The sequence below is a fragment of the Sebastes fasciatus genome, chromosome 7 (genome assembly GCF_043250625.1).
Source record: "Sebastes fasciatus isolate fSebFas1 chromosome 7, fSebFas1.pri, whole genome shotgun sequence".
In the NCBI taxonomy this organism is placed as follows: Eukaryota; Metazoa; Chordata; class Actinopteri; order Perciformes; family Sebastidae; genus Sebastes; species Sebastes fasciatus.
In genome coordinates, this window is record NC_133801.1 from 8,044,008 (window position 1) to 8,067,131 (window position 23,124).

At 41.0% G+C, this 23,124-nt stretch overlaps 1 protein-coding gene across 1 annotated transcript in view; it reads left to right on the forward strand.

The window, feature by feature from the left end:
- The first annotated feature begins 2,441 nt into the window (after positions 1-2,441).
- numbl (NUMB like endocytic adaptor protein) overlaps positions 2,442-23,124 on the forward strand; it is a 73,839-nt gene continuing 53,156 nt past the window's right edge. Inside the window, exons 1-2 of the mRNA XM_074641328.1 lie at positions 2,442-2,547; positions 2,827-2,852. The gene's annotated coding sequence lies outside the window, so the exon portion shown is untranslated. The remainder of the gene's footprint in view (positions 2,548-2,826; positions 2,853-23,124) is intronic.

Below are 23,124 nucleotides of genomic sequence, written 5' to 3' on the forward strand. Positions count from 1 at the left end.
TGCAGAAGTACACAGAACCTTTACTTAAGTAAAAGTAGTAATACCAGTAATACTCTGTGTCAAGTAAAAATCCTGCATTAAAATCTTACTTGAGTAAAAATACAAAAGTATTACAATCAAAATATACAATAGTATCAAAAACTAAAGAACTTATGATAATGCAGAATGGCCCATGTCAGAAAAATATAATAATTATATATATAATATATATATATATATTATATATATAAAAATAATATATATATATTATATATATGTATGTATATTATATGTATATGTATATTCTATATATATATTTGGAATATATATATAGAATATACTGTATATTTTCTATATATATATTATATATATATATATATATTATATTATATTATATATATAAATAATATACAATGAGGATTAGAATTATTGATGCATTACTGTATACATCATATTAATATTGCAGCTGGTTATGATGTGGCAACTTTTAAATAATGCAACTGCTGGGCAGCTCAATAGACAATAATATATCATAATTTATTAATTGAATCAGATTATTAATACAAAATATAACTGTAAAGTAACTAAAGCTGTCAGATTAATATAGTGGAGAAAATCTTTTTAATATTTCCCTCTGAGATGGAGTGGAGTAAAAGTATAAAGTAGTAGAAAATGGAAATACTCAAGTAAAATTTAGAGGTATTTGTACTTTACTTAAGTAACTTGAGTAAATGTACTTAAATACATTACATCACTGCTGCTGCACACAACATGTCCTACTTCACTGTAAAGGTCATTCTCAGTGTACAGTACGTACGCTGGAGGTTTTAGGTTTCCATATCACACTTGTATAAGTTGAATACTGGATTGTGATTGGTTTACAGACTAGTTGTGACGTCAACAAATCTGGCTCGTACGTACACATGTTTGATTGAGATTAAAAAAAATTGTTTAACAGAAATTTAAGGAGAGCACAGAGAAACTTTCTTCCATCAGCAGACGGATGTGAAAACAGACTCTGCATAAACATCATTCTGCAGAGTGAAGCTCAGATATCCAAGTGAAGTAACAAAAAGACATATTTAAATTTGACTTGTTTAAGGCCAACAAAACATGAAAAAAATAATGAATTCAGCATTTCCCCACCGGAGCGTGGAGACAGCTTTGAAACAAATTATCCAAGCTGAAATGCCTTTTGGTCTTCATGTGGAAATAAAAGTGACAGTGAATATAATTGAACAGTTAACTGAACAAATAAAAATATGAACAATTCAAATATTCCATTATATGTAATATCATTTTCCAAATGACTCCATTATATTTATAGCTTCAACGTGGAGTGATATCAAGGCTGACTGGACCATAAAGAGCTTCATTATTCAAGAGTGCCTTTAACCTGCGTAAACATTTCCCTGCTCACTGTATACGTCTTTATCTCAGTCCTTGCTTTTTAATGTCTCTTACCTTGCTCTTTATTTCTGCTCCTCGTCTGTGGACCTGATCGTTTCTCTCTTTTTTTCTGGCTTGTTTTATTTTTTCTCTCGATTTATAGTATAATGTTACCTCTATTTTTTTACTTTCTGATTGTGTTGATTTCCACCATTGTTGATTGAACTCAATCCTTCATGTTTGTATACTAATTCCCTGTCTTGTTTTGTATATTTTTCTTGTGAAAATGAAATGAAATTAAACTACTCTCGTCAAGGAAAAGGAGAATTTCCCTACCTGAATGATTTAAATAACTCCTTATCACAGTATTGTTATATTTTTCCTTCTGCTAATAAAATAAAATAAAATAAAAATAAATTAAAAAAAATAATAAATTAATTAAAAAAATGAAATAATAAATGAAATGAAATAAAATTAAATCAAACTACTCTCTTCAAGGAAAAGGAGAATGTCCCTACAGGAATGATTTAAATAACTCCTTATCACAGTATTGGTATATTTTCCCTTTTGCTAAAAAATTTAATAAAATAAAAGTTTAAAAATAAATTAAATTAATAAAATAAAATGAAATAAATAAAATAAAATAAAATTTAATTGGATTGAATTTAATAAAATAAAATACAATAAAACTACTCTCTTCAAGCAAAAGGAGAATTCCCCTTTGGGGGATAATTGAACTAACTCCTTATCACAGTATTGGTATATTTTTCCTTGTGTTAATAAAATGAAATGAAATTTAAAAAAAGATTTAATTAATAAAAAAAATGAAATAAATTAAATTAAATCAAATTAAAATAAATTAATAAAAAAATGAAATAAATATATAAAATTGAATTCAATAAAATAAAATAAAACTACTCTCGTAAATCAAAAGGAGAGTTTCCCTTAGGGGATGACTGAACTAACTCATTATATCACAGTGTCACTAAACCTCCCCTGGGTGGCGCAGTGGAGCTCCTGTAACTGAGCTCCTCTGCTCTGCTTCTGCTTTTTCTTCTCTGGAAAACATCAATGGGAAGCGTGGATTTGCATGTCCGGCCGGCTGTGCCAATGGGCTCACTGGGAAGGCTGTGAAGGCTGTGAGGCTGTTAGCGGGTGGAGCCGAGAGGAAGCAGCCCAGTAAGTAACACAGTCAACAACCAAAGCATCCGAGAGTACTACAGATACACCGAAACCTCCCTGCAGTCGCTGCTGTAAACCTTTTTTATTATTATTATTATTATTTAGTGTGTGTGTGTATATATATGTGCAAGGACCAGGTTGATTTCTGCACATCGCCTGCACACATCGAGTCGGATGAAGAAGATTTTGTGAAATTACAGCTTATTTGGCCTCTATATATATAATAATATATAATATATATATTTATCTGTCCGGGGTCCTGCTGGATTTACGCAGAGGAGGATCATCCGTCGTTCTCTTGGGTGAGTTCACCGTCCAATCTGGTTATATGTCTGCTTATATACTGACACTTCCAGGCTTTTTTATCCTCTACACTCTACAATAATGTCTTTTATTATAAGGAATGAATGAATCCACTACATTGGAAGTGCGCGATGCACTCAGATAAATGAGTTATTGTAATGTTTGGATACAACTGCAACGCTTTTTTTTTTTTGGATATGCATCTCGCCAGTGGGCCCATGAGCGTGAAATGAATGAAATGTGGCAGCTCCAGGCTTTGATAGCGGTTTACATCCCTAATGCATAACGATGGAGAGACAAGAAGTAGCCTACAGTGGAGCTCTGATCTGCTTTTACATAGTTTCATTATAGGAATATTATCTGATGATGCCATATTAGATAGAAAATTTGCAACTTTATATGCAAAATATGATTTATACCTCCTTATAATGATCCTGTGATGATGTTTATTCTAAGGAATTTGGGTTATTGCGTCATTATTGGCGTGGGAATGTGACATTGAGTGTTGATTCTTGGGTAATTGCGGTGTTTCTAGGTTTTTTTTGCAGGACAGCATGGCCACTGAAACACGCGCCCCTGAGTTTGAATACATAATTTTTATACCTGTCTGTCTGCAGGATCCTCTCTCTAAATCTCCCTGTGTTGCATCACTGTGTGCTGGTTAATTGTGTCTTTTGGGGGTTTGATTGCATCATTATATCAAAAGTTCTTCAGGGCTTTTTTTGTTGAAAAAAAAAAGAAGTGCTGCAGCTTTTTACTGTGATCTCTCCCACTTCTTCTTCTTCTTCCCTCGCTGACACACAAATGAGAGATTCATAGAGGGGAAAAAAAAAGTCTTGTAGACTGTGGCTATATAATGCACTCACTCACTTGCACACTTGGCGCATGCCTGGGTATATAGGCCCCCAGTATAAATGCATGCAGCTCTATTGTCTGTGGAGCTCCATCTGTTCCATGACATGGCATTCCTCAGACAGCCAGTCATGCTGTTAGGGGGTGGTCTACCCTGACCCAGAGAGAGAGAGGGAGTCACATGGGGTGTATTAAGAGGTGCAGGGCTCAGGGTGTCTCAGCCCACAAGTCCGAGACCACCTGCGTAGACGGCTCCTGGGTCAGGCTGAAGGGTAAAGCTTGGTCCAGGATTGGGGCATTCATTTGGCCGGATGATGGCCAGGTTCGGTCTAAAGCACGAGCTACATTAAAGGTGCTCTGTACGATATTCAGAGCATTAATATAGCATCACACAACTACTGTCTATGTAAAGATATAGAGGAGTAATGTCTACCTGAGCAGAGAATGAAGTCGCTCTCCCTCTGTGTGTGTTGTAATCCGAGTTTCTCTGTGCTTTCTTGACATGTCCAGCCGGGCTGGGCATGCGTTTCGTGCCCCATTCGCTACATCACGGCCGCTGCTCATGCGGCGGTTACAGCCTGATAACGCAGTCCCAACCCACAGCGCCGTTGCAGAAGCGCAGAATTGTCTCAACAAAATTACAAATTTGCATTTACATTACTATTTTATATTTACTTATATTTATTTTAACTGCACTATTTTATGCCTTAGATTATCATTTTGCTTTCACTTGTGTGATTTCCTCTTTTATATATACATATTTTTATGAGCATTGTTGAAGGAACCTGAGACCAAAGATTTTCATTGCCAACGACTGCTCTGCAGGAATTGACAAATGACAAATAAAGAACCTTGAACCTCACATTTAGCTCCTTTTTAAGGCTCGGTTTGGTCTAGAGCTGGGGCCAAAGGAAGGCCAGAGTTGGTCTGGAGCTGCGGCTAGAGGTTGGCTGTTTGGGCTAAAAGCTGAGGCCAGAGGGCAGTTGAATTTGGACTGGACCATGAGCTAGGTCCAGTCTAGCTTTACGCTAGTTGGGTGTGGACACTTCGGATAAAGGAAGGTTTTGTCTGGTCTACAGCTGGGGCTAGTGTAAAGGCCCAGACTCACCAAGCGACATCAAAGAACTAGCGGTGATGAAGGCCGACTGTTGTTGCCTCACGTCGCCTGTGTCTTGGCTGACAAGTTGCATTTGAACACACCGCAAAGACTACAGACGATGGCCAGCTAGCACACACGTTCTGCGCCTGTGTGAGATGAAATAACTCTCTGCACCAGCAGGTCGTGGTAGTCTGTATTTGTCATTGAAAAAGGGAAACTGGAAGACCGAGGACGGCGAATAATATACCAGCCGTTGTTATGATGCATACATGAAACAAAGCGGCGTCTGCCGACCATTTTAACACCACTCTCACTCACTCACCACTTAGCTTCATTCCAGATGACCATATCGCTGTGAAATTATCCGTGTATTGGAATGATCAGATGAGATGAAGATGAAAAATGAGAGGAGCCTTCTGTGTTTTTCCTCTTGACTTTATTCGTTAGCTTGATTTCCTCACTTACGTTTCTCTTCTCGTGCACTGATTTGTTTAAGCTGAACGGCCAATCAGAGTGATTTCTCTCACTGACGAGCTTCGCCACCGAATCAACATGCTGAATCAGCCGAAAAAACTCAGACATGGGCCGACTAGAGCCGACGGTGTGGGACTCAGAGCAAAAACTAGACCGACACACCCTCACCGACGGCCCCAAACCGTCCCGTGTTGGTGTGTCATGGCCTAAAGACAAGGTTATTTAATAGAGCTGAGCTAGATGAAGGCTATATGTTTGGTCTGGTGCGCCAGGGGGGTAAAAGTGGCATGGTTTGGTCCAGGTCCAGGACTAGATCGCCTAGAGAAAGGTCAGGTTTGGTCTGGAGCTGTGGATAGAAGAGAGAGGTGCCAGAATTTGAAGTCCAAACCGAGGGGCTGCTGGACATAAATGGGCTCTGATCTGTAGCTAATCACTGTTACAACTCAGTCATCACAACTAGAACATAATTACACCACCCCCATCCAAACAGCAGCACACACACACACACACACACACACACACACACACACACACACACACACACACACACACACACACACACACACACACACACACACACACACACTCCATTTCCCCTCAGACCATTTCCCCTTTTCCACTGCTCTGATTGCTGCATTAGGACTTGGCTGTCTTTTGTTGTCCACACACACACACACACACACACACATAAGGGGGAGGGTTGGCGCAGCTGAGACCACAATACAGCGGGGATCAAAGGTCATCCAGCTGGCCAATCAGGGTGCTGTCTGGGATGGCTGGTGGCGGAGGAGGGCGTCGCCCCCCTTTGTGCTGGTCAGGGTGGGTCTGCTAAAAGAAGCGGCTCCACTTCCAGCCCCGGCCCCGCCACTGCCGGCGGCCACGCTGGGCTTCCTCAGGGCCAGTCACACCAAACCTCTGGACTCTTTACTGCAGGTCAGTTAGGAGGAAGAGGAGGAAGAGGAAGTCCTTCATTGGTTTATGACTTGATATCTGGTCGCTGTTTCTTGAAAACTTGAACACAAAAAGTACACTATAAAATATGTATCCAACTGCACTGAGGTTTATTTTCTTCGATATGTAGCACATTAGACGATGAGTGTTTGGAGGATTCACTGTCGGTTGTAATATGTGTGTGTGTGGGTGTTAATGAATGAAACCCTGCAACTAAAACCCTTAAATTGACTACGCAATTCTATTTCTGGGGGTGGGATTAATTAAAGAAAACAGAAAACGATAATGAGAAGTGCTTAAAAGATGGTGAAGAGGAGGGACTGAAAGAGATGAATGGGGGGAAAGAGCTTTAGAGAGTGCTGAAGAGGAGGAGGAGAGAGAAAAGGAAAGACAATATAAGAGAAATTAGGAGAGGCAGAGAGAAAGATTGAGGCTGGAGAAGAGAGACAATATAAAAGAACAAGAGAGAGACGGAGTGAACAGAAGGGAGAAGGAAAAAGTGGGAATTAGCCAACAAGGAAACCATTTGTTCTCTTAGTCGCTGTCTTTCATTTGAGGCAGACACTCCTCCCCTCATTGGATCTCCGACACAGACGTGTCTTCTTCTGAAATGTACGTCGTCATCCTCCCTCACACACACCATAGACTGTATATAAAGATGGACGACATGACAGCTCCCCTAAAGTGAAGTCAAAACATCTGGATCGTCCTCCTAGTGGCTGGCTGCAGTATAGGTCATAAAGCCCGCCCCCTCCATGTTAGCAGATGGAACCTGAGCCAAACTAAAAAGTCAAAGTCAGTTTTAAAGCTAGAGTGAAGATACTGGTATCATATGAAAATCTAATGAATCCATTAGTACCAACCATGTCATTCTAGCTTGTCACGAAGGAGGCTAAACAACGCTCCAAACTTGCACCAAATTTTGGCGAGGAAAAATTGGCATGGCCATTTTCAAAGGGGTCCAATGACTTCTGACCTCAAGATATGTGAATGTAAATGGGTTCTATGGGTACCCACGAGTCTCCCCTTTACAGACATGCCCACTTTATGATAATCACATGCAGTTTGGGGCAAGTCAGAATCAAGTCAGCACACTGACACACTGACAGCTGTTGTTGCCTGTTGGGCTGCAGTTTGCAATATTATGATTTGAGCATATTTTTTATGCTAAATGCAGTACATTGTTTTGTGTTGTTAATTGATTTCCAATTATAAATATATATACATAAAGCAGCATATTTGCCCACTCCCATGTTGATAAAAAAATGTGTGATTATTTTGCGATTAATCACGATTAACTACGGACAATCTGGCTATGACAGCCATTATTTTGATTAGTTATTTGATGCTATAAAAAGGGGGTGAGACATCATGATTGACAGCTGCGAGTCTCTCTCGCTGACAAGCTGCGGCCGTGATCGGCTCGCGATTGGTTCGGGCGGTGACCTCGATACCGTGGATCACTACTGCGCTGACTCTGGCTCCAAATTATGTCAAAATCTTAAGACGTCAGCTCCCGTATCTGAGATATTTTGGCTTCACTTGTGTACAGTGGGAGGAAGTGGAGACGCGTCGTCCATCTTTATATACAGTCTGTGACACACACTCTTCCAGCTCTGCTGTCTGATGCTGTCTAAGTGCCTTCAGTATGTGCTGAGTGGAGTTATCTGATTTCTGCAGGCTAGTTAAATGCAACCACTCCTTTCCCCCCATATACTTCCATTACTGCACACGCTAATGGCATGCTCACGCTGCAAACACACGGGCCTATTGTTCCATCTGTGGGTCTGTTTGTGTGCATTCGATGTGCTCTTATTGCCGCGCATTATGTTGATCTGGACTGATAAATGATCGGAGCAATGGATTTGAATGCCTGTCTAGTGGACGCTCATGTGTGAAGGCAGTGGTTTGTGTTTGACCATGCGTGTGCGTGTGTGTAGAGGGATGCTCGCTGGCTTGTGTGTGTGTGTGTGTGTGTGTGTGTGTGTGTGTGTTTCCCTGGCGATCAGCAGTTTAGTTCTTTGCTTCAGTGACGTTTTTCTCTGCAGATAACAAGGAAAGTGGAAATGGGTCTTTTTTATTTCTCAGCAGCCACAACTCCGAGTGGAGCGCTCATCGCAACTAATAACTGTCACTTTGAGTTGCGAGGGGTTGCAAATCTTGATTTAGTTGTTGGTGATGACCTATTTCAGCCTGTTTAGCTGTTGATGCTCAGATGCAACAGCTCGAAGGCAGAAAACCTACAATGCTAGAAAAAAAAACCAAGCCTCTGAAACACCACATCCCTCACTCAGGATCTGATCTGATCTGCATCCCCGTTCCAAGCTTTTAGCAACCGCTGCTTGTCAATTATTTTCACATGGTTTGACCCAAATTACACCCAGCACCTACCGTGGACGTCCCACACAGAATGCGTTTTACTCGATACCTCCTTCTGCAGTGTGAACACACGTGTGTGCTGCCTTTACAAGATTTCTACTAAAAGTACTGACTGCCGACAGAGGAGAAGGAGGCCTGACACCGTCTCTGTGTGAGATTCATGGCAAAATGTCAGAATTACCAAATAATTAATCATCTCTTCCCTCCATGACTCCACACTGGTAACATTTGAAAAGGAGAAGATGGTAGATTTGGGGGTTAAAGGAATAATTTGACATTTTGGGAGATATGCTTGGTAGATTTCTTGCTGTCAGTTAGATGAGAAGATCTATCCCAACCTTTTTCTATTCCATCATTGAGTAAACTGGCGACCCCTGACTAAGTGACAATAATTAATATTATATTCAATGCATAACAATAACCGTACAGAACAGAGGATAAACTGTATTAACCCATATAGTGAATGCAATAACAGCAGGAGGTTTGTGTCAAAACAAGTGATTGGGATGAATTTTGAGTAGATTATTTCCTGTGAATATTGCATCAGAGATGAGCTTTCCTGTTACTTCATATATATATATATATATATATATATATATATATATATATTATAATATATATTTATAATATATATATATATATATATATATATATATATATATATATATTATAATATATATATATATATATATATATATATATATATATATATTTATATATATTATAATATATATATATATATATATATATATTTATTATAATATATAATATATATATATAGTATATCTTAACTAATAATCCAAACTTAAAAAATAACAATATAATTTAGTTTTCTTCACAGAAATAAAACACATAGTGAGATATAAGCCAACTGTATATTTTTTTTAAAACGTTGTGTTACACCCCATAAAATCAAGAAGGCCTCGCGACCCGCTGTGAAGCTTTGGCGACCCCTAGTGGGGGTTGGGACCCCCAGGTTGGGAACCACTGATCTATACCACTCTCTTGTCTGTAGGCTAAATAGCTTTAAAACTGGAAGCAGAGGGGAATAAGTGTGACGATCAGTATGAATCCTCCATCCAGCTGCGGGAAGTTTAGGTAAGGAAATGAATGAGTAAGGCTTTTTCCTCCCTTCACAACCATTATTAAAGTGTCCTGTCTGATAGAAGATTATAGCTGCTCTTGGCCAAGTAAAACCGTATACGTGCTTTGAACTTCGCCTGGATTAAAAGAAAGCGTGATTGCATAATCAGGACTCTCCATTTGATCTACACATGGAGGTAAATGAGCCCAGATGGCCCGTCTGCGCTGTTATTCATCAGCGGAAGTACGCTTGCATTGTTGGTTTCTAATCTTGTGTTATTTACACTTATAGTACCTACAGGCCACGTACAACGACTTTCCACTGTTAAGCCAGCATGTACAGTGTGTGTGCAGCCGAGCTTTGGTCTCACAGTGTGGAAAAAACACACTATTTAATATGAGGCTGGCTTCCCCGCTGCACTATTTCAGAGTAACGTTGAGAGAGAGAGATTGTTAGCGACAGACAGAACCCCAAGTTAAATCTTCCAGAGCACAGAGGGGCCTATTCACTGATGTGCTACGTGAAGAGTGGAGAGGGAGAGAGAGAGGAAGAGGTGGCAGTAAAGTGAGGTTGGGGTGACAACACTTAAAGCGTTTTTTACGGTTGACGGCGTGCATCTGTGTGGTGTGTGCTCTATAGGTCCACAGGCCTGTCTGAAGCAGTCAGAGACCCAGAGACAGAGTGAAGGGTGGAGGACAGCTGATGGCAGTTTTCTGCTGCTAGAGGACACATATAGGAGTCAAACTCTGTATGCGTGTGCGTGTTTGAGACAGAAAGAGAGGGACAGATGAGCAGCCACAAGTTACCTCTAGCAGAAAACATAATGAGTCACCAGAAAACGAGTATATGTCTGCTCTTTATTTTTGGTGCACTACAAATTAAAGGTCAAGGAACAGGACTGTAGATCAAAACTGGAAAGTGATGTTGGCTCTGGCGATATTTTATATAAATTGAAGTGTAAAGTTAAGCAGTGCTTATTAGAACTAGACTGAGTAATCGCTCAGACTGATAAATCAGCTGATATTATCTTACTGCAGATATGGCAACTTCACTTGAGGCAATTAATCTGACTTTGTGCAGCTCTCTCTTGAGCCGTAAAAGCCTTTATACTTTTTTCCCACATATGCAGTAATTCTCCCCAAGAACTGTAAACAGACTCATCAATTTATGGGATCCAGATAACTGGAAAATATCTCTCCACATCTGTGACATCGTCCGTTTATCATTATTAGGGCTGTCAACCAAATTAATCACACATTTTTTATTTGTTCAAAATGTTCAAAATCTACCTTTAAGGTTAAAGGGAGATTTGTCAAAAAAATCAGATTTACTGCCTCATTTTAAAGAGGTAATAATTAAAGCTCCCTTCAGAGGGCTACACTTGTGCTGAGAGCTGCAGAGTATTTAATACTCTTATCAACATAGGAGTGGGCAAATATGCTGCTTTATGCAAATGTATGTACATATATTTATTATTGGAAATCAGTTAACAACACAAAACAATGACAAATATTGTCCAGTAACCCTCACAGGTACTGCATTTAGCATAAAAGATATTCTTAAATCATAACATGGCAAACTCAAGCCCAACAGGCAACAACAGCTGTCAGTGTGTCAGTGTGTTGACTTGACTATGACTTTCCCCAAAACTGCATGTGATTATCATAAAGTGGGCATGTCTGTAAAGGGGAGACTCGTGGGTACCCATAGAACCCATTTTCATTCACATATCTTGAGGTCAGAGGTCAAGAGAACCCTTTGAAAATGGCCATGCCAGTTTTTTTCTCGTTAAAATTTAGCGTAAGTTGGGACATGGTTGGTACCAATGGATTCATTAAGTTTTCTAGTTTCATATGATGCCAGTATCTTCACTCTAGCTTTAAAACTGAGCCTACTACAACTTCAGAATATCGATTGCGTTAAATGCATTAAAGGGACTGTTTGTAACTTCTTACACGTATAAATCAATACCAAAGTCCTCTATCCTTATTGTTAATTATATGGTAGCAATTACTTTGTTCAGCTGTTGTTCAAGAACCACACATCACGTTGAAAGGATAATTTACTAACTATATAAGCATCATTAGGTAATAAAAAGGATTAATGTAATATAGTGCCCTTGATGTGTTATGATGACAGTGTCACAGTTTTATAAAAGCAGTAAATTGTAGTGTTTTTCAGCTGGCCTTTGGTCACTAAAGTAAATTATGGTCTTTTTATTTCTTCCCGACCATCAATCAGAGGTTTCAGCTTGCGGCTCTAATGTGATCATGTAGTTTGTGTCTTAGTGATGGAGAGCAAAGATGAAGCAAAGAAATTGTGAAAAGCAACATTTGCCAAAAAAACAAAATCATATCAGGGGAATTCACTGACCAAATAAAACTCTATTGCTAAACATCTGTCATTGCTTTCCCTTTGTCCCAAGAAATGTATGTAGTACTAGTAGTTTCTTTTCTTTAGTTGATTGACTTTTGGAGAATTGACACCCCTGCTAAAATCCATCACTGATGCCAGGGGAAAATAAGAAATCCTTTGTGTTTTGGTTCACAGATTCCTACAGGTTGCTCTTGTAAAGTTTACTGTACTAAATCCACTTGTAAAAAATATGACTGGCTGAGGGAGAGAATACCTCCTTGTAAGCAGCACGTGTTATTTTCTGTGCGTGGGCTCTCCTCCTGCTACAGTACGCTCGTAAAACGTACAGTGATGCCACAGCGAATGTGCCAGCGAGTCTCTCGGTTTATAAAACATTCGGTCTGTTTACCCGGGCTATGACTCATGGTTGCTATGGCGAGAAGCTCTGACAGCAACGCAGCTGATTAGGAGCATCTGACTCCACATGACTGTACTCCTTTCCTCTCTCTCTCTCTGCCTCCATCAGTCTATTGCTCTTTTCCTTTCTTGCTATCTTTCCATCTCTTCTTCTGTATGCTGCTTTTTGTGTTAAATTGACTTTTTGTCAGAAATGCAGGTGTCACCATTTGTTCTTTCACTCCTCCTTGTTTCATTGTGTTTTTTTCCCCTTTTACGTCTCCTCCCGTCCCTCGCTTTAGCTCTGCAGCAACACTCAACAACCTTGAATATACCTCCTATAGATTTTCTTATCACACCATCGCCCTTTGCTACTCCTCTCTCCTCTTTTCTCCTGCTCTCCTCTCAGTCCCATCCCTCTGTCTGTCTTTCTACGGTGGCCAGCTGTGCGCCAGATGTGGTCAGCTCTCCCAGCTGTTGGCATCATGGTCGTGAAGAAGAGAGAGGACTGAGATGGAAATGATCCCTCCTGCAAATATGAGGCGTAGTAATCCTCAAAGTACACATGAGAAGGGTATAAAAATAGCAGGAAGTAGGAAGGAAATATATAACAACAACACACCAAAGCTATGAATAACCTAGCACAGGGACTTTACAGTAATATTCTGCCTTACTGTATGAGACTTTAAAAAACGGATTAGCCATGTAAGACTTAAAAGAAGGCAATCAAAAACACTGTAGTGAGTACCACAGACGGACCATAATTCCCCATAGGAACATTATAGTGATGCCACAGCAGATAAAAATGCCATTAAGTAGCGTACGGTCACTGTTGAGCACCACAGACAGACTTTACTGTAAGTCCCTGTTTTCACATTAGAGGCTCGCATTCATTAGAAACCACATGAAAGATATGCAGAGGAGTATGCGACGACCCAGAAAGAGAATATGATAGTGTTTTCAGTAAAATCAACACTTTGATGAGGCCGATTTGTTTTGTTTGAGGTAAAGAAGGACTACAAGAAAGAAGACGAGACTAAAGGAAACTACAGGCTGAGTCGTGAGCAGAGACACAGTAGAGAGATAGAAACCTTTCAGAAACTTAAAATGATAATATTGCTCGGAGAAAGTTTTCACCGCCTGTGTTCCTCTCTCCCTGGCAGTGTTTGTGACATTTCGGAGGATCTATTAGCAGAAATGGAATATAATATTCATAACTATGTTTTCATTAGTGTATAATCACCTGAAACTAAGAATCGTTGTGTTTTTGTAAGCTTAGAATGAGTCGTTTATATCTACATAGGGAGCGGGTCCTCTTCATGAAGTCCACCATGTTGCTTGTTTCTACAGTAACCCAGAACGGACAAACTAAACTGACTCTAGAGAGAGCCTTTCACCTTTTTACGTTACCTGAAGGCCACCGTAGTTCTCCGACACGCCTGTGAAACTGCGGTAATGTGAGCCAAAGAGTGCAAAACCGTGGTACCGCCATCTGTCGTCTGACTTCCATTGCTCCTAAAGTAGTGTTATTATGGTAAGAATATACAGTATATATACAGTATTCTTTATATATATGTGTGGTCACAACAATATTAGTATAAAACATGCACTACATTTCATTTTCTGGCTGAAAGTAGCTTCTAACTGGCACAAGTGTTAGCAAAGTTACCTGTGACTTCCTTTGAACTAAGGCTGGGCAATATGTGAGATAAGATAAGATATTCCTTTATTAGTCCCGCAGTGGGGAAATTTGCGATATGATATCGATATTGTGATATGTGACTAGATATCGTCTTCGATTTTGGATTGTAATATGACATAAGTGTTGTATTTTCCTGGTTTTAAAGGCTGCGTTGCATTAAAGTGATGTCATTTTCTGAACTTGCTGGACTGTAGCTGCCCACTTAGTCATTATATACACATTACTGAGGCTATTTGACTTTATCCATTACGTCCAGCCCTACATAGACCTTTAACCGTGTGTTTACAACCGAAAATTTCCTCCATCATGGGTCTCACAATCCTCGACCAAAGTGTAGTTGCCTGAAATAATGTGGAATAAACTACTACGTGTTGTCTGCTCTTTTCAAAGGAGAATTGAATGATATGTAAGACATTTTATAGAGGGAGACATCTGAAAAATGAGTCGAGGGGAATCTGAACCGTCCAGACTGGTTTTTCACACGACAGCAGCTATTTGCCGGGGCAGATGGATGAAGCTGGAGGCCAAGAGGAACGAGGTGAGGAGCCATTGTAGGCGCCGGAGAGATGGACAGAGCAGAGAGGGAGAGATGAGAGGAGGGAAGATGGAGGAGGAGGGAGAGGTGTCTTGTTTCGCAGGCGAGCTGCAGTAAAATGCCACAGCCACTGTGAAAAAAGAAACGGCCGTAGAGATTGTTGATAGTGTTAGCATTTAGAGTGGATTGTTCCTGTCGTGACTGCTCAGAAGGCTGTGAGGCAAATACTTTGTGAAAAGGGCAATAGGAAGCAACATTTTGATTGATAGTAGGTCATTACCCTAGTCCCATATTGGACTATATGCATCTAATAGGCAGCGTCTGACCTGCAGACCTGTTCTCTACACTAATGTTTTATAATCCTACCCGTCTTCTTCCAATTTCTTCCCAATCCTCAGTTGTTAAAAGCTCCCTCTGTCTTTCTCTATTTGCTCTTTATCTTCCTCTGTCCACTCCCTTTCCTCTCAAAATCTTTATTTCTTCATCTATCTCACTTTCCCCCCGTCTCTTTCTGTCTGCCTCTCCCGGTCAGGGGAAGTGGCAGTCGCTGCCCGCTGGCTCCCAGAGGAACAGACCTGCCTTTGTCTGTCCTCACTGTAGGAGGACGAGGAGCCGGTCCACCCAGTAAGCCCAGCAAGCCCAGTAGGGATTCAGGGTTTGTCTGTGTCGAGCCAGCCACCCAGAACGCCTGTAAATCAGCCAGCCACTCAAGCCAAGGCCTTCCCAGTCTGTATAGCTAGCTAGCCAGTCAGTCAGGTATTATGTTAGGCTCTCTCCACTATGGATGGGAAAGCACGGTGAAGACGGAGACAGGCAGACAGACCGCAGACCTCGCTTAAATGTTTTCCAAGCAGAACCGAAATGTGCACTTTGAATCCTGAACAGGAGCACCGCCATCCCCCCTCTTACTTGGACCAATTCCAAAGTGTGAAATTATTGCAGCCAATATATTACCTCATGCCATAAAGTGAGAGCAACCAGTGGGAACTGTCACATGTCGTTGAATTTATTCTACTTATTTAATGTAACGCTAAGTTAACCGTCTCAGATCCTGTCTGGCTGTAGCTTCATAATTAAACCGACACCTGTAAACTACCGTAGTTTATATCTGTATAAATAACTTTTTCTTGGCTGAAATAGACCCGCAATTAAATGAACATGATCGCTTGTGATATTGACGTTTAAAAATGCGTGCTCCGCTCATAGAAAACTTCTCTGCATATCAAATGAAGCGCCTCCTAAACTAACAGCCAGCCACCAGCCAGCCTTCAAGATGATTTGGCTTCACTTTTGGGGAGCTGTCACAGCAGCAGCCTCTGAGAAACTTTCCTGAATGCTGCGACTGCAGTCCTGAGTAGAAGAGTATATACTGTCTATTACTCGTTCTTGTCAGACGGATGTGTCTGTCAGGGGGATTCAACTCGGCGAGCCAGAGACGGACGCTTGGTGTGGGAGGATCCTCTCCCCGGTGCTGGCTGGCCCTCGCCAGGCCCATATCCATAAGCAACGGACGACGTCCGGTTTTCAAAATAAGGTGTTAACAATACATATACATATATATAAATAAGATTGATTGGATTATATTCACCAGAAGTATAAAACACTACATGTCCCTTATAGATTAAAAAGAAAATACCACTAATTTGTGAGGGCAATGTCTTTATTCTTTGATTTTTGGGTTGCTGGAAAAAATTTAATAAATAATTCCTGACAATTACTGATATATTTGACTTCAGGACATCTCTGACTACATACATGCTAAAAATCAAACATTCTTACTGTATTAATTTAGATGTTTTCCAAAGTAAATGGCCCTAGAAGTGTATGATTCAACTTTTTCCCATGGTCTAGTGTTAAAAAAATTAACAAAAATCGCAATAAATCACAATATCGAATCGCAATATTTAAAAAATATCGAATCGGCGCTCAAGTATCATGATAGTATTGAATCGGGAGATAGGTGAATCGTCCCAGCCCTACTTGTTATCTGTGTGTACCAGCTCATATGATCACACTCCTCCTTTAGTAACGGCTCCAAACTTCTTCTCCCGACCACTATCAAGCCCTTTTGGGATAGGAAACCAAAAACATCCAGTAACATTGATTTTCTATTATATTTCAAAGCTGAAACTGCTTTACATCATTACGTACAACTTGATCCTTCTGATATCACAGCTTTGGCTACACTCTGAAATCACTCTACAAGCATGATGAAATCTACAATAAAGTGCTTTTTTTTCAGTTATATTTTAATGGATGAGGCTCCAGGCTTCAACGAGCCTTAACCAGGAGATCAATAGAAAGTATATAGACTGTCCTCCCACGAGGCTGCGTCTGCTCTCGCCTCGCATCACAGAGGGATATTGTGGAGATGCCATGGCGACACCCAGCCAGCGTGGAAACGATTTGATGTAACAGGAACACTATGGTTTGATTAGTGGAGCCTGTGTGCTACACACCTCGCTCTCTGTGAAGTCAACGTGCCAGGAGAGGTGAGCGTGCATTTACCATTCTCTTTTAGCCTCCCTCGACATCACCTCTTGTCTTTCAAAGGATGGTACGAGGGTAACGGTAGAGCAGCATGGGTTACAAGAAGATGATAAGGGGTTGTGAGGAGAATAGAAATAAATGGCTGCAGGGCTGGACAGCAGTCTGACTCAGCGCGGTCCTGGATCAGCCAGTTCACCAGATGGCTGCTTGATATGTGCAGAGAGGACAGGCCGAGACACACCACACTCCCTGTCCCTGTGTGTTTACATGCTACCCGTCCCATGTTGCTCTCTGTGCTCCACATAGGGAATGTGTTATTGCTCTTGCTCCGCATTCCTAAGAGCCAGAGGAAAATCTCAACCCCTTTTAACCCCCCTTCTCAGCTGTACACCAGCTTTGAAGTTTCCTCTTTCTCTTCTCTCACACCCTTACAGTCTCCACACAGCTCCTCTCCTCACATGGATTTTGTTTACATCCTGGCAGCCAACTCCCGGCGCAGACAGGCAGTATGGAAGATTTACTGAAGGCATGTCTCTCTTGCTGAGGTGTTGCTTAGTCAGGCTGTGTTTGCATGGGTTGATTTGGCCAAAGAATACATCATGTTTACGCAGGTCATTTACACAGTTATCTGAAGTTAGGAGCGTTTGCTGAATCTGACGTGGCACACCCGAACGAGCCCGCTGTAAGAGAAAGTTAAGACATGAATATGAAAATGTTCTGGCATGAGGTACATTGGTTCTACTGATAGTGAGGAGGATTTCTGATCTTGTTCTCTGGCAACACCATAATCACCTGATCCTGATATTACCTTTATGATAATATGAAAAGCTTAGTGTGCGTTGCGTGTCCCATTTAGTGATGAGATGAGATGAGGCGTATACAGAAACCATCCTATAAATGCATTATGTATACACAGTCATGTCCCCATTATGCTGCATTCTGCACTCTACCCAATTTTCTACACAAGTTCTTCAGCACATTACAGTTTTTAAACCTCGCCTGAAAAAACATGTGAAAAAAACCATATCTAAGTGTTCGCCGGAGGCCCCAGTTTTACAAAGTAAAGTTATATTTTGTTAGGCCCCCCAGTGTGTTGTGTGGGCTGTATATCAGTAGACTACTGTACTGATATGTGTGCGCGTCTTACAAGATATTAAACAGAAATATGCATTGTTATGAAAACAAGTTTTGTGTGTTATACTGCAAAGCATGTACAAGTCATTTAGTCTCCTATTTAGCCTTGAAATCTTACTTTTTTCTTTAAATACACTACTTTTCATTAGTTTCCTTTAACAGTTCCTCTTTTTAAAGATATTTAATTGTTGGTATAATGAGACGAGACACATAAAAACAGGACAGTATTAAAATTAATTCACTCAGTAAAGGTTGAAAATTGGACAAGATGCACCAAATTAAATAACTTTTTTATATTTATTTAGCAAAATGTATTTTGTATACAGGTACCATGTTATTAAGCAGTCATGAAGTGTTCCTCGAGTCCAGACTTAAGATCTGATCTGTGTATTTGTAACTCATAAAGCTTCCCGTGTGTGTGTGTGTGTGTGTGTGTGTGTGTGTGAATCTGTGCATGGCTCTACAGTATGTAGGTCTGTGTTATCTAATACAATCTGTCCATATCCAATATTCACACTGCTAACCCTGGAGGGTAAAGAGACTGAGGGGAGGAGAGGAGAGGGAGGAAAAGAGAGCAATAAACAGGAACTCTTCCTGGAAGTCTCCTGACTTTAAAAGGGAATCTTGCACAAAACACATTTAATACAAACGCACTCAGTTAGCCAGTGTCCAGTATGTCTGCACAATGCTGCACACACTTCAGTAGATGGATTAAAAGATAAGTTGTGTGCAAGTCACTTGAATGTGACGGTTTCACACACACTCATGCCCAGGCATGACATTTACTATGAGCTTTAAACGCCCTGAAAACCTATTTTCTCAACCGGCTTCTTACTCTATCTGATGGTTTCCTACATTCGTACATTTTCCTTGATAAGTTTTGGTTATATCACTTCCTGTATTTTGTTTTGTCCGCGCTCTTCTCATGGATTCAGGATCATCAGGACTTTAAATCAGAATGTGACAGATGTGGGGTTGTTCGCCTCAGAATTGATCAAACGTCGCCCCTGCTTCTCATGAGACAGATTAGAATAGATAATCACTAAAGATAAGAGCATTTAGTGGCTTTAAGAATAGGCCTGGATAACATTAGAGTAGCAAAACCGATTGAAGGACAGAGGAAGCTCTTATAGAGGAATTCGGCGACCGCTTTGTGTTTACTGTCTACTAACTATTAACTAGTGACTTTAGGCCGAATGTGTCTGCGGTTGCTCGAAGTAACTTACATAAATGTTTGGCATAGATAAACACAGATGTATTTAAAGTTTATTAACGTAAAATTGAAGGCTTTTACGAGGACATAGCTGCCGTCACCATGAGCAATCACGACGCATTCGGCTGAGAGTCACCAGTTAACGCGGTTAGCAGACCTTTTGTACGTGTCCTGTTGTGATGCAGACCTAATTGTCATTAGGTTGCCCTAGTTAGAGCAACTAACATTATATTTCACAATAACGCCACAGTTAGTTTACTCTGTGGGACCACTGCAGCCTCTAGAATAACTGCTCAGGTTCTTCCCGAACTCATAGACATCGTTGTCAAAAGTAACGTTACATAGAAAGTAAAAGTAGAACATTGTACACTACTTAGGACAGCTCGCATTCAAATGCGCACGTATTGGAGGGAGACACCACCGCAGCAATGTCGACTTGTTTACTTCCGGTACTTTCGTGTATAGATTGACTGCTCAGGAGCAGAAAACCACTGCTTCCCTTTAATAGAATCAATCTGTCCTGCGATGCGCCATAGCATGGACCATTCATATTTAATTTGCACCCTGATATTGTTGGCTTGTGTTGTTGTTGAGGGAGTAAACATGTGGATGTAGTTATTCCTTTCACCAGTCAGAAATTCCTGTGAGGCAAGTAAGACAAAATAGAAAATGGTTTCAATATTTTTTTTAAGCTGTTTCTAATTAAAACAGTGAAATCAACTCATTCACTGCAGCTCTGAGGTCACTTTGCCAGTGTTTTGCACAATTTCTCCGCTGCCTGAGTGTGAGCATACAGTATATTACTTCTTTCAGCTTCTCTAAAGCAATCAGAGTTCTGGCCTTGGTCTTTTCTCTCTCTTCTCTCTGCTTTCTCTTTTGTTGTGTTGTTCTTCTCCGACGCAGCAGATTCACGCCGCCGGCTACACATGACGAAGTGAAAAACAAGAACAGAACTTGAATCAATTACTCCGTGTATGCACTTGATTTAGTGGTGCTCTGAATAAGCACTTTAGAAGTGATACTGCCTGCAACTTTTCTTCTCTTTTTGTATAAATCAGAGCTGATCGCTCGCTGCTGATCCGCCGTCAGCCGATGCCGATGGATGCAGATCATAATGAAGGAGGCAGCAAACAGGGAGGTGGTTAGATCCATGAGTCAGCCTCTCTCTTCCTGCAGGATTGATTTGAGAAATATGAGATCCACTGTTGGAATCACATGAGGTTTTTTGGAGAATCACCCTAGTGGATGATGATTCTTTCACTAAACTGTGATGATTATGCCAGTTAATTAGGCATAAATGTGTTATGATTTCTTAAGGCTGGCCCACACTAAAAGTTTTTTCAAATCATAACAGATGTTGAAAATGTGAGAGAGCCGACACATAACGACATGTTATGTTCAATTTAACAGTTTTGTTCCTAGAGTGTGTCGTGAGGAACGATTTAGCCAAAACAGCACGCCACACGCTAACAGATTCATTCATGAACAACAAGAGTCCCGACTAAAAAAAACGGAAATCTCGCAAAATCTCTCGCGAGCAAATGTGACTTTAGTTTAAACAAACATGGCGGATGATGGACAGGAAGAATTAGCGATTTTAGTTTTTGCTCTACTGTGTACTGACAATTCCCGAAGGATGGATGAAGTCATGGAGACACGTTAAATAAACACTCGCGTTGTTGCTACAAATCACAAGTTGGTGCTCGATTTCTGAGGTCCATCTTACTACTACTTTATGCTTTGCCTTTTACATTAGCTCATACATTAGCCACGGCCACCATGATGGCGGTGGTTGTCCTTCCTTCTTCAGTCAGCTTGGTTCCCAATTGGCTATCGTTCTTTCCCATGTGACTGCGTCATCGGCTATCCTCAGGGTTCCCCACACACACACAACAGGATATCCGATCGTAAATGTTGAACATGTTCAATATTTACGATTTGAAATCGGTGCGGCCAGGATGGACTTCCGAGCCGATCGGGGGATGTAAAAACACTCCTAACATACCTCACACCACAGGAATATCTGGATAGATAATCTTTAGATCCATCAAATAATCAGGGTTTTGCTGACGATAGTTGGGAGAGGGGAATAGAGCCAAAAATCGTCTTGATTCTCAGTGGTGTGTACCGGCAGATGCCTTTTATTACAGACATAATAAAAGGCATCAACAGTATATAATCAAAAACTTACATATATTTATTTATGCTTTCTTACTATCAGAACCTTTGTAATGTTATACTGTCTCATAAAGACATGAAAAACAGTCTGCTTTCGTCGCTTTTCACTGCTGAAGGCAATTTATTCTCTCTGCATTGCCTCACTATCGTGGATGAGTCACAGGCTTAGAGATGTAGCGATCTTTCCAGGGAACCCGTCTCTGGGTTAGAAACGTCAGAGAAGGCTTGTTGGGAGACGTCTGGTTAAGAATAGTTTTATCTCTCCAGGGCTTTTGTTTGGGGCGTGGTGCTGTGTTTTACCACGAGTGTCTCCACACTGTTATGGAGCAATCAGAGAGACAAACTCTCCTCCTCCTGACAGATGGTCGTGTGTGGTGTGTGTGTGTATGTATACTTCTGCCTACGTTTGGGTGAGGTTTCTGGTTGGTGGGGGGATGGGAAGTGGAGAGTTCGAGGGAGGAAGAGGAGGTGGAGAAGTGTGGGGAGAGGTCAGCGGAGGCACAGCTGGTGAGACCCCCACTCCAACCAGCTGCTGCCTCAAAAGAGCCCGTCAGCAGCCTGCCTGCCTGCCTGGCCGTGACTGCCCATCTCCTTCTCCCCCAGCCCTCCCTCCGTCCCCCTGCAGACTCAGCCCAGCTGTTCCAAGCTTTCTACTCTCCTCCCCTGCCACCATGCACCCTGACCCTTAGGAGTAAAAAAAAAAATCCTCCTGCATTTACAAACAAGTGTGCACACTTACACATAAGCACATTTTGCCCAGTCGAGTCAGTAATCCCTTAAGTCACATCAAAGGTGTCTCAGGAGTGGTGGTGTATCTGTAAGGCCCCTGTTGGACCAGCGGGTAGAAGCCTGAGGCGGGAGTAAATCCACCAGCTGGGTCTGGACTTGGTTTCTGCTTAATGCCTGGTCATGGGCATCAGTTGCACTGCATGGTCCTGCATCTGACATAAAACACTACTTAAAGAGGCATGCTGATAGTTCTCTGCTTATTAACAGCAAATGATGAATACATCACGTCACTGCTGACCTTTTTCCTCGAAGCCATCAATTTCATTTTGATACATTTACAGTATGAAAATCAACTTGCCAAGACTTGAAACATAGTTGAGGTTGGTACTTCTTCGTGTTGCCAAAGGACTGGAAAACTTGGTGGTTCTGATGAAAAGTAGCTGTGAATTAATGAATACCTTTATTGTCATACACCAAAGAGCTGCCCAGGCATGTGGGACACTAGTTATATTATATTACAATCAGAGTCAAGAGAAAACTAAAATTAAAGCAAGCAAACGTGTCAAAAGATAGCTTATCAGATGCAGTAACTTTGCAGATTAAACACACAATGCTTTCATACGCTGGTGCCTTTTACAAGTGACACGTGTGCTGAATTATGATGAAAGGCTATGTTATCAGTAAATATAAGCAGGAGGCA